The sequence below is a fragment of the Ictidomys tridecemlineatus genome, chromosome 3 (genome assembly GCF_052094955.1).
Source record: "Ictidomys tridecemlineatus isolate mIctTri1 chromosome 3, mIctTri1.hap1, whole genome shotgun sequence".
Classification (NCBI taxonomy): domain Eukaryota; kingdom Metazoa; phylum Chordata; class Mammalia; order Rodentia; family Sciuridae; genus Ictidomys; species Ictidomys tridecemlineatus.
The window spans coordinates 19,304,600-19,317,959 of record NC_135479.1 but is presented as its reverse complement, the minus strand read 5'-3'; the positions used below and the strand labels follow the sequence as shown (position 1 = coordinate 19,317,959).

Genomic DNA, 13,360 nt, shown 5'->3' with positions numbered 1-13,360 from the left:
TGGGTTAAATCCCCAGCACCACACACACACACACACACACACACACACACAAAAAAAAAAAACCCCACATTTTATAAAAACCAAGACTCTATTGTTTGATCACCTAGAGAAAAGTGTGGGTTAATAATTGTAAATACATTTTTATTTTGATATGTTTAAACCAATGTAAATTGAACTTTTAAAGAAAGTTCAATTAAAGTTCAATTTTAGTCCACATAACTTGTTATGTGGACTAAAAAGTATTTTGGTCCATGTATTAAATTTATAAGTACATTTATCTATAATCCAATATTAATACCACATGCATGACACAAACATAATGTACAGATGTATAAAAGTACATATAAAACAAACATGAAACAAATATTTTATAGCTTTTTCTTGAGGACTAAAAACTCCAGTTGGACAAAAAAGACTAATTGGAACAAAATGTATTAATTTAGGCATGCAGGACCAAATGTGAATTGATCATAGAAACTATGAACTTACACAAGACAGAGGTTTTGAATAAAAAAAAGACATGGCCATAATTATTCCCAAGCTGTTATTATTGTCCTTCAAATTATTCCTTGTCCTTGTCCTTCTGACCACGACAAAATGTGAATATTGTTTTGGTAGTGCTCTAATTATTTCCTTAGCTTGGATAATGAAGGATATAGGGCAGGTGGAGGAGTAGGAGCCACTGTAGCTGGCTTAGAGTTCCTTCTCCCCTCATTGTTGGCATCATTCCCAGAAGCAGAAGTCAGGGAATTTTGACCATGAGGAGGCTTAAACTTTGAGTTGGAACACTGAAGGTATTTGGAACGCTTCTTGAGTCTAAATAAAACAACAGTATTTCATCCTCTCTTGGGTTCTTTTTCCCTTTTAACCTAGGTTTTTTTTTTTGGTTTTTTTTTTTTTTTTTTTTTGATACCAAGGATTGATCTCAGGGGCACTTGACCACTGAGCCACATCCCCAGCCCCTCTTTGTATTTTATTAGAGACAATGTCTCGATTAATTGCTTAGGGCCTGCTAAGTTGCTGCAGCTGGCTTTGAACTCATGCTCCTCCTGCCTCAGCCTCTTGAGCTTCTGGGACTATAGGCAAGCACTGTTGCACCTGATTTATCCTAGGACTTTCAAAAAACATTTTAACATAAGGCCCAAAGGGCTATCTGGGGAAGTGCTGGGTCTTCCCCTGCCAGCATCCTGTCTCTAGAACAGATAGAGGTTTTCAAGCTGAGCTGCCCATTATATTCCCACTCTGATGAAGACATGAATTGGTGTGAATATACTTTGTATACAACCAGAAATATGAAAAATTGTGCTTCTATATGTGGAATAAGAATTGTAATGTATTCTTCTGTCATATATAAATTTAAAAAATAGGGCTGGGGATGTGGCTCAAGCGGTAGCGCGCTTGCCTGGCATGCGTGCGGCCCGGGTTCGATCCCCAGCACCACAAACAAAGATGTTGTGTCTGCCGAAAACTAAAAAATAAATATTTATAAAAATTTGTTTTTAAATAGTAAAAAAAAAAAAAGTTCCCATTCCGAGATGGTGTCACATTATGAGGATCACACACCTTTGTCTGCCTGACCACTCTCTTTCCATATGTAGGTGCCTCTCAGCATCAATGGCAAGTCGGTATAAGCCCCTGACAGACCAACACTGCAGAGAGGGACTTTTGATCCCCTAAGGGTTAGCACTGCCTTAAGCCTTATGAGGTCACCAAGGAACCGCAGGTTAAGACTCACTCAGGCTCTGTAGCCTGAGGAAGGTAGAGCATGAATACACACACACACACACACACATACACACACCCCAGAACTTACAAACAGACCTCCTGCATAAGCAAACCCTGTTCTGAGGGATACTCCTGTCACTGGGGAGAATCAGTTTCTCCTTCTGCCATAGGGTGGGACCTGACTTGGGCAGATGCCCCCAGGGGACTTATGGGTTTACATATCTGCTAATGAAACCTGCTTTTGTTCTCTTTGAGTTTGTTCAGGAAACAGTGAGGCCAGCCTCACTCAAGTGAGAGTTGGGATTCTGCAAGTGGCCAGGTAGTGACTATCTATCTGTCACCTGGCCAGTGGCTGTGGCTTTCTCTAGTTTCTCAATGTCAGTGGCACAAAAGGCTAGCTCAATTGCCATTTTCCTAGCCAACTCACCAACATATGTTACATAAAATTGTGGCACTGGAAAGACAAGCAGCATTTGGGAACAGAAGAGCAAGATTTATTCAGCACTTGTGAGGTCTCAGTGGAATCTTTTCCAAAGGCTGAGCACATGAGGCTGGGGATGTGGCTCAAGCGGTAGGGCACTCGCCTGGCATGCGTGCGGCCCGGGTTCGATCCTCAGCACCACATACCAACAAAGATGTTGTGTCCGCCGAGAACTAAAAAATAAATATTAAAAATTCTCTCTCTCTCAAAAAAAAAGGCTGAGCACAGATCAGTATCTTTAACACAGTACAGACTTTGGGTTTTAAGACTCTCCTGGAGTAACCTTGATGTCTGCCCATTTCTCCAGGCAGAACTGGTTCCTGCCATAGCTGCGGAACAAGCATGATTATAGAATAAGAAAGTAGCAGGTTGCAGCTATTAATAGAGATTAAAAGAAACATCTTGGGAAGAAGCAATGATGCTAAAGAGACATTATCCTGAACAGAATTATTAAGTATAAGGAAAAGGAAAGGTGAAAGTAAACAAACAGATTTGTTAACCACCTTTAAAAACAATCCTTAACAGCTGTTTACCTAATTTAAATTAGTAAGCAAAGAGATCTGTTAACCACGTTTAAAAACAATCCTTAACAGCTGTTTACCTAAATTAAATTAAACCATTTAAATCATGTAAATAAAAAAAAATTCGGATCCATTTTTTCATGAGCGTTCCTCATATATGAAATATGGACATACACACATACAGACATATAACACAAAACAGAAGTGTGCACACATACAACACATAAGGCCTTGTAGCTTTACCTAGGTGAAATCTCCATTGCAATGTTTAAAAACTCCACAGTCAAAAAATAAAACTGATCAGAAAAACATTAACCTAGGTTCGTATGAGCTCAAAAATAAAATAGAACTTTATGATGTGGGAAAAATGCAATAATAAAATAGATATTGAAAAAAGCACCCTGGTTAATCACTGTTGCAGATATAAGAATAGCCAAGCTGGAGCTCTGGATATCGGCTGTTATGGATTTGAGCCAAATCATCTACTTTTTCTGTAGAAATTGCTTTAGTTAATCTCTCTGGAATCCAAATTGGCTGCTGTTCTCCCTGTGGAAAAACACAAATGGAACCCCGACTCCAGACAATAACTGGGTCAGGACCTTTCCATTGTCCTGTTAGAATATCTTTCCAAAGTACCTTAGGCTTATGTACATTTTTCGGATACATATGTCTTTCTGCAGCACTAAGTCCTGATGAATCCAAATTTACAAAGTTTAGAGTAAAAAGGGTTATTTTAAGTTTATCTTTGGGGAATATATACCACTTTCCAATTCCCTCTTTTTGCTTTAATAAGTACGTTTTAATAGTTTGATGAACTCTTTCAACTATGCCTTGTCCCTGTGGATTGTATGGGATTCCTGTTATATGAGTAATACCAAATGATGAGCAAAATTGTTTAAAGAGGTAGAAGTATAACCAGGACCATTTTGTAAGCAATGAGCTATAACATCTTTAGTTTTTTCTCCGGCATGAAGGGAGCCCATCAAAAATCCGGAAGAAGTATCAACTGTAACATGCAAATATTTTAATCTTCCAAATTCTGGCAAGTGTGTGACGTCCATCTGCCAAATATGGTTAGATATCAGTCCTCTAGGATTGACTCCAAGATTAACTTGTGGTAAAAAGGTCACACAATTTTGACATTGTTTTATTATGTGTTTATGGGAAGATGATCCAATACATAGGGCTGTATAGTTCCTTCACATCCTTCATGATCCTTCCAATCTAATATCATTGCACTTCTATGGGGATTAATCGCCACTCCTAGGCCTTGAAGTGTTTGAGTGGCTTGTTGTAATGGCCAATGTTTTGGCCATTCTTGAAGAGATATGATGCTAAGGTCAGCACCTGTGTCCAGTAGCCCATTAAACTCATGACCTTGAATATTTAGTTTTAGCATTGGGCAAGAATCTAAATTTAAAGACAGCATGGCCCAATCTACACATGTGGACAAGTTATGTGGACTAAAATTGAACTTTAATTGAACTTTCTTTAAAAGTTCAATTTACATTGGTTTAAACATATCAAAATAAAAATGTATTTACAATTATTAACCCACACTTTTCTCTAGGTGATCAAACAATAGAGTCTTGGTTTTTATAAAATGTGGGGTTTTTTTTTTTTTTTTTTTGTGTGTGTGTGTGTGTGTGTGTGTGGTGCTGGGGATTTAACCCAGGGCCTTGTGCATGTGAGGCAAGCACTCTACCAACTGAGCTACATCCCCAGCCCTCTATAAAATGTTTAAAGTGTAATATCCATTGCTTCTATAGATTTTTTTTTTTTAGCAGGGACAGATGGCTTTTACTGTTAACTACACTTGTCTGATATCTTGATTTTTATGGGTAACTTAACAATTAAAATTGAGTAATTGAGATTAAACATAATGGGATTAGTTTTCATAAATGTGTTTGTTAGAGGAGACATTCAGTTAATTTACAAACTTAAAATACTAAAATATCAATTGCTAAGTAGAAATTCAAGTACTTCTGACTTTTTAATTCCATAAAATAATATATATTTAAGTATCATGTGCAGTTTTATAAATTGGTAAATGAAAAAGGAAAATGTCCCTAATGCTTCCAAGGGAAGCCATATATGATCAACTGGTAAAGGAAACTAAAACAGGAAGCTTCTTACTAGTCTCCAAAAGTGACCCCCTGAAGAATTTCAGGTGACTAATCTATACACAACAAAATCTTGAGGAATCACCCACTGCCTCGGATCCATGGATTGCTATATTGGTCTATTTATTGTAAAGTTTTGCACTGCCAACTTTAACCTCTCAGTTGCCACAGTTTTAGCCTTAGTTGTCACTGAAGGATTAACAGAAACTGCTCTAGCCAGTTAGTATTGAATTAAAAAGCTCCTATTAACAGTCTAAAACTCGGGCTGGGGATGTGGCTCAAGAGGTGGCGCGATCACCTGGCATGCGTGAGGCCTGGGTTCAATCCTCAGCACCACATACAAAGATGTTGTGTACGCCCGATAACTAAAAAATAAATATTAAAAAAATTCTCTCTTTCAAAAAAAAAAAAAAGTCTGAAACTCATGTGAAATATTATTTGTTGCTATTGGTTGAGCCCCTCACCTGTGACCCATGTATCACGATTTGATCAGGCCCAAGATATTGTCACAACTCTACTTTATCATACACATTACTCTCACAGGAAAGTCTCAAGAATCTACAAGTTGGATTAACGGTCACCACATCCAAGCCCAGACTGGAACAGGTTAAAACCAAGGAAAATTATTAAAGGATGGCTTTCAACTTCAAAGAAAAGTGTCATTGGATTATGACACCCGGGATAAAAATCTGGTTTATTATCAGGAGCCTGACAGGCTATTCTGCAAAAAAAAAAAAAAAGAAAAAAAAAAAAAAAAGAAAAAAAGAACAACGCCCCCTTGAATGTGTTACCTCTTATATGCTGGAATCATGGCTGGGTGCTATGGCGGGTTCAGTCTTGACTGACATAGTAAGCAACCCCTAATCTTGTGGGAGGTAAGTTTGTTTCTTGGGAACAAAGAGAGTTTTCTTATCTCTCAAAGGGGGAATAGGGAAACCAGCATGTCCTCGATCTAGGAAAAAACAGGAAAACCAGTACATCCTCATCTCAGGCTCCGGTAAATTGTCTCCTATACTTAATGAAAGAACAGGAAATCTCCAGGGCACTAGGCTTTATTTCTTATTACTTTCTATTTCTTGGGAATAATAACAGTATTCATAAAGTGGGGACCGGGAAAAGGAAGATGGTTGCTCACGTAGAGGAGGCTCCCTCGGGGGCCCCAAAACTCCCATTACACTCTTGAGTGGAGCCTTAGCCCCTGCTGTGGCCGTGTTTTTTTAGAAGGACGGGAACGAACACAGGCACAAACAGCACTTAGGAAGAAGAAATAAATCTGTGTCCCTCCTAAAAGCAGCGAAGTGAGGAAACCAAAAAGCTTTAGAAAGCGAGCGAGCGGGCGGGAGACATGAAACCGCTCTAAATGTAACACCCCTGGCAGGCGAAAAAGTGGGCTTGCCTGGGGAAGTAGAAGAAACTAGAGAAACCCCGCCGGCAGGTAAGCGTCAGCCAGTGTCCGCCGAGGCAGCCGCTACGTCACGAGCACAGAAGCAAACACAGTCTAACTTTAGACTCACCGACTTATCCCCCGAGGGGGGTGCACCGTTCCTGGAAGTACTGCAATACCAGGTCGATGCGTGGAGTGGACGGAGCAAGCTCCTATTCCATCTCCCTGCTCCAAAAATCCATTTAATATATTGTCCTCGGATAGAGGACGTATCAGATATTAAACTGATAAGAACAGATACTACACTTGATCTTAGCCAAAAGGCCGAGAAGCGATACCGGGCTAGTCATGGTCACCCGTGGCACTCGTCGCGCCACACATCTTCAGCTCACGGTGAGAACCGTCACGCTCAACTAAAGACTCACCCTCACGCGAGTGTGACTGTGCATAAGGGATTCAACTTGGAAAGCATAAAAATTTTGTCAGATTATTGCTATTCCGGGGGGAAACTTTCACCTTTCTCTTTGCTCCCATAGCTCCCGGGAGAAAGAGACACTGTAAATTTGCATGCCCCGCCCCACACAAGCAGTGCCGGGCCTTCGGTGCCCGCCCTCTTGCCTTGAAATAGAACACCGCCTCTAAAACAATTGGCTTAGAAAGCTCTTCCGGCCTCATTGCCCCGGAACCAGGAGGAAAAGCCTGGACGAGAAAGACGCAAACAACTCTACGAGGTTTTTCTTCCCAGCATTCTTCTTTGTTTTTAATCTTTCAATATTTTCTTTTCTTAAGAGATGAAGTCAACTTTCTGGAGGTTGAGGTGTCGGTCTCCAGAATGTAGTCCCCGCAGGAACGCACGCTCTCGCCGCCTCAAGGGGTGGACGGAGTCTTGGCAAAGGGGGCCCTCGGAGGACCTACGCCGTTAGCGGAGCTAAGCCCGCTGCTTCCAGGGCAGGAGGGGAGGAGCCTGGAAAGGCAGAGGAAACCGCTGGTTCAGACGCCGGTTCAACGACCGGCGTGGGAGGCCCGAATAGCTGGGGCGGGGTCACCAAGAGGAGACCCGGCGGGAGAGGGCGTGGCGAGCAGGTCGGGCGGGGACTAGTGGGCTCTCCTACTGGGGAGAAAGCGAGAGGCTCTGAGCGTGGGCCGCGGCGCGAGAGGGACGTATCACGACTTAATACTTCTGACAGGCCCGACGCGGGGGCGAGTGCAGAGAAGCGGAAAGGCCGGTGAGGAAAGGGGGATTGCAGTTCTCCCAGGAAAGAGATAGTGAGCGCTTGGGCCCGGGGTTGTCGCAGTGCAGGGGGTGCGCAGTGGCCAGATTCTGGTTGTATTTTGAAAGTAGAGCCGCTGGCATTTGCGGACACACGGGGAACATGTGGGTGTGAAAGAGAAGAGTGGACGGTGACTCCAGCGGTTCTGGCCAGAGCTACTGGAAGGAAGGACACGGTTGTCATATTCTGAGTTGGGCGAGGACCAAGTTTGTCGAGGAGGCTGGAGGTGGAGGCGGAGCGAGGTGCGTGTTGCCCTGTTTGCAGCTCAGTTTAGGAGAGCACAAGCTAGAGATGCGCCTCAGAGAGTCAAGAGGAGGTGGCAGGTAGGCAGCTGGGTGTACCAGGCTGGACTGCAGCCTGGAGCTATTTTGAGAACTGTCAGCAGAGAAGTGAGGACCCTCGGCCAGGAGTTGGGAGGAGCTCCCCAAGGGAGAGGGTGTCCATCCGCCACAAGTAAAAGGGCGGAGCCGAGGCATGAGCCCAAAGTCAAGGACATTAGAAGGACAGGCAGAAGGAAAATCTGGAGAGCAAGGTGTTCTGGAACCCAAGCCCAGACAAGGTATTTCAAGAACGAGGGACCGCCCAACCCAGTAGAGTGCTGCTGAAGGATTCCGGTGAGGTGGGGGGGATTGGAGATGGACCTTGAGGAGAGCAGTGCACAAGAGACTGACTGGGGCAGGTTCAAAAGAGGGCAAGATCCAAACCCAGGGTCATTCTACAGAATAAGTATCCTGCGTCTTCAAAGAACGGCGTGCCGGTTGTGAAAGACGGCGCAAAGGCAGAAGGGCACGGAACGAGAACTGGCAACTAAATGCAGCAAGGGATTCCAGACTGGGTCCTGGGCCAGGAAAACAAATCTCTCTAAAGGACGCTTTGGGATAGCTGGAGAAATCTGAACTTGGGAGTGTAGCTTATAGTATGGTGTTCATGTCAAACTTCCAGATGGCCATGTTCCCAGGAAACACACACTTAAGTATCTGGGGGGGTGAAGGGACATTGCGTGTGCAACCTACAAGTGGTTCAATAAAGAAAAATATATGGGTGTGTGTGCGTGTGTGTGTGTGTTTCGGGGGAGAATATTATAAAAGGAGAGAATTATAAAGCAAAATGTGGCCCTGTTGACGGTTGGCAGACCTGGGTAAGGGGTACAGAGAAATTCTCTGTATAACTCTTGTAACTTTTCTGTGTGTGTGTGTGTGTGTGTGTGTGTGTGTGTGTGTGTTTTGAATGGGAGATTGAACGGGGGCAGGAGCGGGTCGCTTTACCAATGAGCCATATCCCCAGCCCTTTGTTGAGACAGGGTTTCACTGAGTTACTTAGAGCCTCGCTCAATTGCTGAGAATGACCTGGAACTTGCTGTCCTCCTGCCTCAGCTTCCTGAGGCCGCTGGGATTACAGGAATGCGCCACCACACCCCGCCAAGTGTGAAGTTATTTTAAGATTATTTCAATAATGTAGAGAGAGGATGAGAGGAAAGTTGGGAGGGAAAAATATAGACGACTGTTTGTGTTATGGGCCAGGCTATATGGGAATGACCAAACAGACTTAATTTTACCCTTGAGACTCATGTCATATAAGAGATGCTTGTCCCATGGGAAAGCCCCGCCCTCTGTGCCCATCAACAGTTAGTTTAGCATGTTTGGCAACATGCTAAAATGGCAATTGGTATACAATGTAAAATTTTTCTCTTTGGTTCCCATTTTGCTTGGACAATGTACCCTCTCAGAGAATGATTCTTCAGCCGTTAGTAACCATTCTTTAACTTGTACTCAACTAGGGTGGTTTTGTCCCACTTCCCCTTCTCCTTATGATTTTGGATCCCATGACATTTGTTTGTGGTTTTGAATCATAGCAACAGCCACTTATGATTAATATGGTTTTGGACTATAAAAGGTGTACTCAAACCCCAGGAGGGGGTCGAAGGGTGTGGACTTGCAGCCTGGCCCTTGGCCCGCCAGCTGGTGGGTCTGGACTGCCAGCTGGTGAATTAAGATGGTTCCGTCTCCGGCTTTTCGGTGATTTATTGCAACCTCGCCATAACATTTGGAGGAATTTTCCTGCAAAAAGAGAAATGGGGTGGTGGCTAGAGGGTGAAGTAGGTAGAGTTTATGTTAAGGAGGAAAGAAATAATACAACTTACATGCTGGTGGGAAAAGTCCAATCCAAAGGAGAATATCGATGATGAGGGAGAAGAGAGTAGGAGAGAGTTGCCAGAGGCAAGGAGGGGTGCCCAGGTGCAGGGCAGGCCTTTGCCAGGAGCTGTGGCGGCTCATCTGCAGCACCTGGGGGTGGGAGTGGGGTCACAGATCTAAGAGGTGGGTGGATACGTCCTCCGTCGCAAGCAAGGTAGTCAGTCAGCTGAGAGGGGGGCAGGTTGGAGAGGAAAGTAAGAAACAGATGTCTGGAAAAGTGGAAGATGAATGGAGTAGGGAAGAAGAAGATGAGTTAGCTGCTCTGCACAGCTCTAAGAGTGCCTGCCTGTCAGTGAGGGCAAAGTTACTCACTCACCCCTTCGTCAACCTCCAGGGTGCGCAGGATCCAGGGTTATAGTTGTTCTTTGTTGTGGATTGAATGTTGATGTCCTGCCCCCAGCCCCAACACCCATTCCTGTGTAAGGACCTTACCCCACTGGGGCTGTGTTTGGAGCTGGGGCCTCTTAGGAAAGTGACTAAGGATAAATGAGGTCATAAGGGTGGGACCCTCATCCAGGAGGATTCCTGTGAAAGGGGCAAGGGAGCTGAGAATATAAGCAAAGAAACTAATCCAGGTAAATGGAGATGGAGGGACCCTGGGGGCAGGGGAAGGGGAGGCAGGGGAAAAGAACCGTGAAAGGTGGCAACTAGAGGGTGGTTAGAGAATGTCATAGCAGAAGTGGACAGGGTTTATAGCAGTTGTTAAGGACAAGATCCAGAGTCAGACCACGGGAGTGGTTGGCTGGGGTAGGCCCAACGTCAAGCAAAGGTGTTGGAGGGATTATGATAGACAAAAAGAATAGAAACAAGTAGCTCAGGAGCTATAAAAGCCGGCCAGATCAAGGAGCAACAGTAGGCGGGTACAGTGGGATGGGCTCCAGTGGTTGTTGAACAGAGAAAAGGAGGAACACTTGCTCAGGAGCCCAACCACCCGCGAGACTCCTCTAGTCTCAAAAGAACGGAAGGAAAAAGGAAAAAAAAAAAACCAAAAAAGAAACCAGAAACACGCCCACCACGTTCAAAGCCCCGCCCCGCCCCAAAAAGGCCACCGCATCTACGCCTTTTGAAAGGCGGAAAAAAAGACAGGAAGAGAGAGTAGACATAAGGAAAGACAAAGGTCGTTAAACTGATTTTGAAAACCTTGAAAATGGGTGAGGGGTGCACCGTTCCTGGAAGTACTGCAATACCAGGTCGATGCGTGGAGTGGACGGAGCAAGCTCCTATTCCAACTCCCTGCTCCAAAAATCCATTTAATATATTGTCCTCGGATAGAGGACGTATCAGATATTAAACTGATAAGAACAGATACTACACTTGATCTTAGCCAAAAGGCCGAGAAGCGATACCGTGACAACCCGCCCTCGCCCTCACCGTCCTCCGATGGCTCACTTTTAACTCGCGGTGAGCACCACCCGCCTACTCCTACTCTCTTTTTCCGGTGTCTCCTTGGGCATCGCAAGGGGCCTACTGGACCCGTGAAGATTCCCGATTGGCCTCACTTAGATAGAGGAATTTTAGCTGCCCTTGGCGGCTCTGGCGTTCAGGGGCGGGGCGCCCTCCAATACTTTGCATGTCCCCGCCCCCCCTCACCGGAAAGGCGTGGCTACCGTGGGACCCACCCTTCCACCTGGCGACCGCTTCCAGGTCTCCAGGCAGCTCAGGACGGGCTCTGTTCCCACTTCCAGACATACCGAGACCAGAGAGGAGCAGCGACTGCCGCTGACTCCGAGTCCAAGTCGGAGCCAGGAGCTCCGGAAAGCCAGAACTCGGTTTTGTTCCCCGCACCTACTTCACACTCAACCAGTAACTCTTCAGTGAATGAGATCGTGCCTCCCACACGCTCGGCCAAACCCCGACAAACCGAGCTTGGGATGGCTCCTTCTCAGTACTTCCCTGCTTCTTCAGGCCATCTGCCCAATGATTCGCGTCCCCGGGTGACGTCCCCGGCTCCCCTTCACTGGAATGGAACGCTTCCCGCCGCAAATGATTGACCTTTCAGTTTTCTCCTTGTGATTCACTCCCGCGGAGTTTGCTCAGATCCACGTGCACTCAATGCTGGGCCCTGGTCGCGCTGTGTGCAGAGGTCAGCCGGATGTCCTTGTGCCTTTGATGAAAGCGCGCCGCGGTGTCGCGGTGTCCTGGTGATCCCGACCACCCTCGCTGCACCTGAACCTTGAATTTCTAGGGGATCCAGAGCGTGGAGGGAGTTCTCAGGCAGCGCCACTCGCCCCAGCCTGGTCCTCGACACCTCAAACTTGGGATTGCTTGCTTTGGGGCGGTCTGGGCCCGGGATGGGGGCAGGTGTCTAAGGCAATAGATACTTTTTTGTTGTTATTTTTTGGGTACTGGAGACTTAATTCTCGACCCTTAGCCACTGAGCCACATCCCCACCCCACCCCAACCCCTTTAAAAAATATATATATATTTTCTAGTTGTACACAATACCTTTATTTTGTTTATTCATTTTTATGTTGTGGGAGGCCAACCTTACACATGACTGAGTTACACTCCCCGACTGGGTGCTGAGGTGCTCAGTCACAGAAATGTGGCACCCTTTTGGGGTGCGAGGGTCGGTGTCCTCCGCATGGGTGTGTCTTGCTACAGCCCCATGGGTGAAGCTACGCTCACCTGTTCCTTTGTAATAGAACCCCTTGCCCTGTTTAGGATAGAATCTTCCATGGAAGTGCCTTGTGTGTGTCCCCTTCTCTTACTGTGCCCTTGGGTGTGGCCTACCCAGGTGTCAGTCAACCTGCTGACAGTGGACATCATGAAGATACTCAGCCCCCTGAGACCTGACCCCTTGCCTCATTTGAATAGCTTCCCTCAATAAAAGGGGTCAGCACGTGCTCTCGCTCTCTCTTTCTGCTGACCCTTAAGGTCAGAGGAGCCGTCACAGTGACCCCAAAGTGTCACTGTGTCTCTTGTGTGGTTATTTCGTGAAGCCCAGTTAGCCCAGTTTAACTAGAGTGACCCCTGAGCCTTTTAGTCGCGAGAACAGAAACCCGGCATTATGTGGTGCTAAGGATCGAACCCAGTGAGCGCTCTGCTACTGAGCCACAACCCCAACCCCCTCCCCATCCCTTTTTTATTTTTAGACAGGATCTTGCTAAGTTGCTGAGGCTGACTCCCAACTTGCAATTCTCCTGACTCAGCCTCCCGAGTCGCTGAGATTACGGGCGTGCTCCATCACATCCTGCTACGTGGCTTATTTTTAAAATCACATGTCTGTCTTTTTCTTCCTTTTCTTCCTCTTCTGCTTAACTCTCTCCTTCCCTAACAATAGGGAAAACAATGTTAGACCAGGACGAAAAGAAAAGACCACTGACTCCAATTAAAATCAAATTAAAGCAAGCATATTATTTCCACCCGCGGGGCTGCCTCTCCCAACAAAAACCGAGGGAACAAGACAGCACTGCATCTTTCTTGCAGCCCAGCTTTATAGCCCAGAAAGTTACACAAAGCGGGCGGGCGGGCGGGCGGGGGAGGGGGGGGTTAAGGATAACAAAACTCTGAGGAGCATAACACAAAGGCTAGTTAACATTTTTGCTGGCCCCGACATCAGAATTTATGAAGGTCATTAGAGCCTCAGAGAGGGTCGTTATCTGGCCAGGGAAGGCCAAGATAAAATTTTAGAGAGGGCTGCTATCTGGCCAGAGAGAACCA

General features: G+C 45.7%; 1 long non-coding RNA gene and 2 other non-coding genes across 3 annotated transcripts; all 3 read right to left on the bottom strand.

Moving 5' to 3' along the window:
• Positions 1 to 6,379: 6,379 nt before the first annotated feature.
• On the bottom strand, positions 6,380 to 6,570 carry LOC120884619 (U2 spliceosomal RNA). The gene has a single exon (XR_005727040.1). It is a non-coding gene; the product is annotated as a U2 spliceosomal RNA (small nuclear RNA).
• LOC144375612 (uncharacterized) lies at positions 6,384 to 12,116 on the bottom strand. Its single transcript, XR_013435628.1, has 2 exons — positions 9,646 to 12,116; positions 6,384 to 9,562 (listed from the first exon to the last, which is right to left on the bottom strand). It is a non-coding gene; the product is annotated as an uncharacterized LOC144375612 (long non-coding RNA).
• On the bottom strand, positions 10,851 to 11,041 carry LOC120884595 (U2 spliceosomal RNA). The gene has a single exon (XR_005727023.1). It is a non-coding gene; the product is annotated as a U2 spliceosomal RNA (small nuclear RNA).
• Positions 12,117 to 13,360: the final 1,244 nt, after the last annotated feature.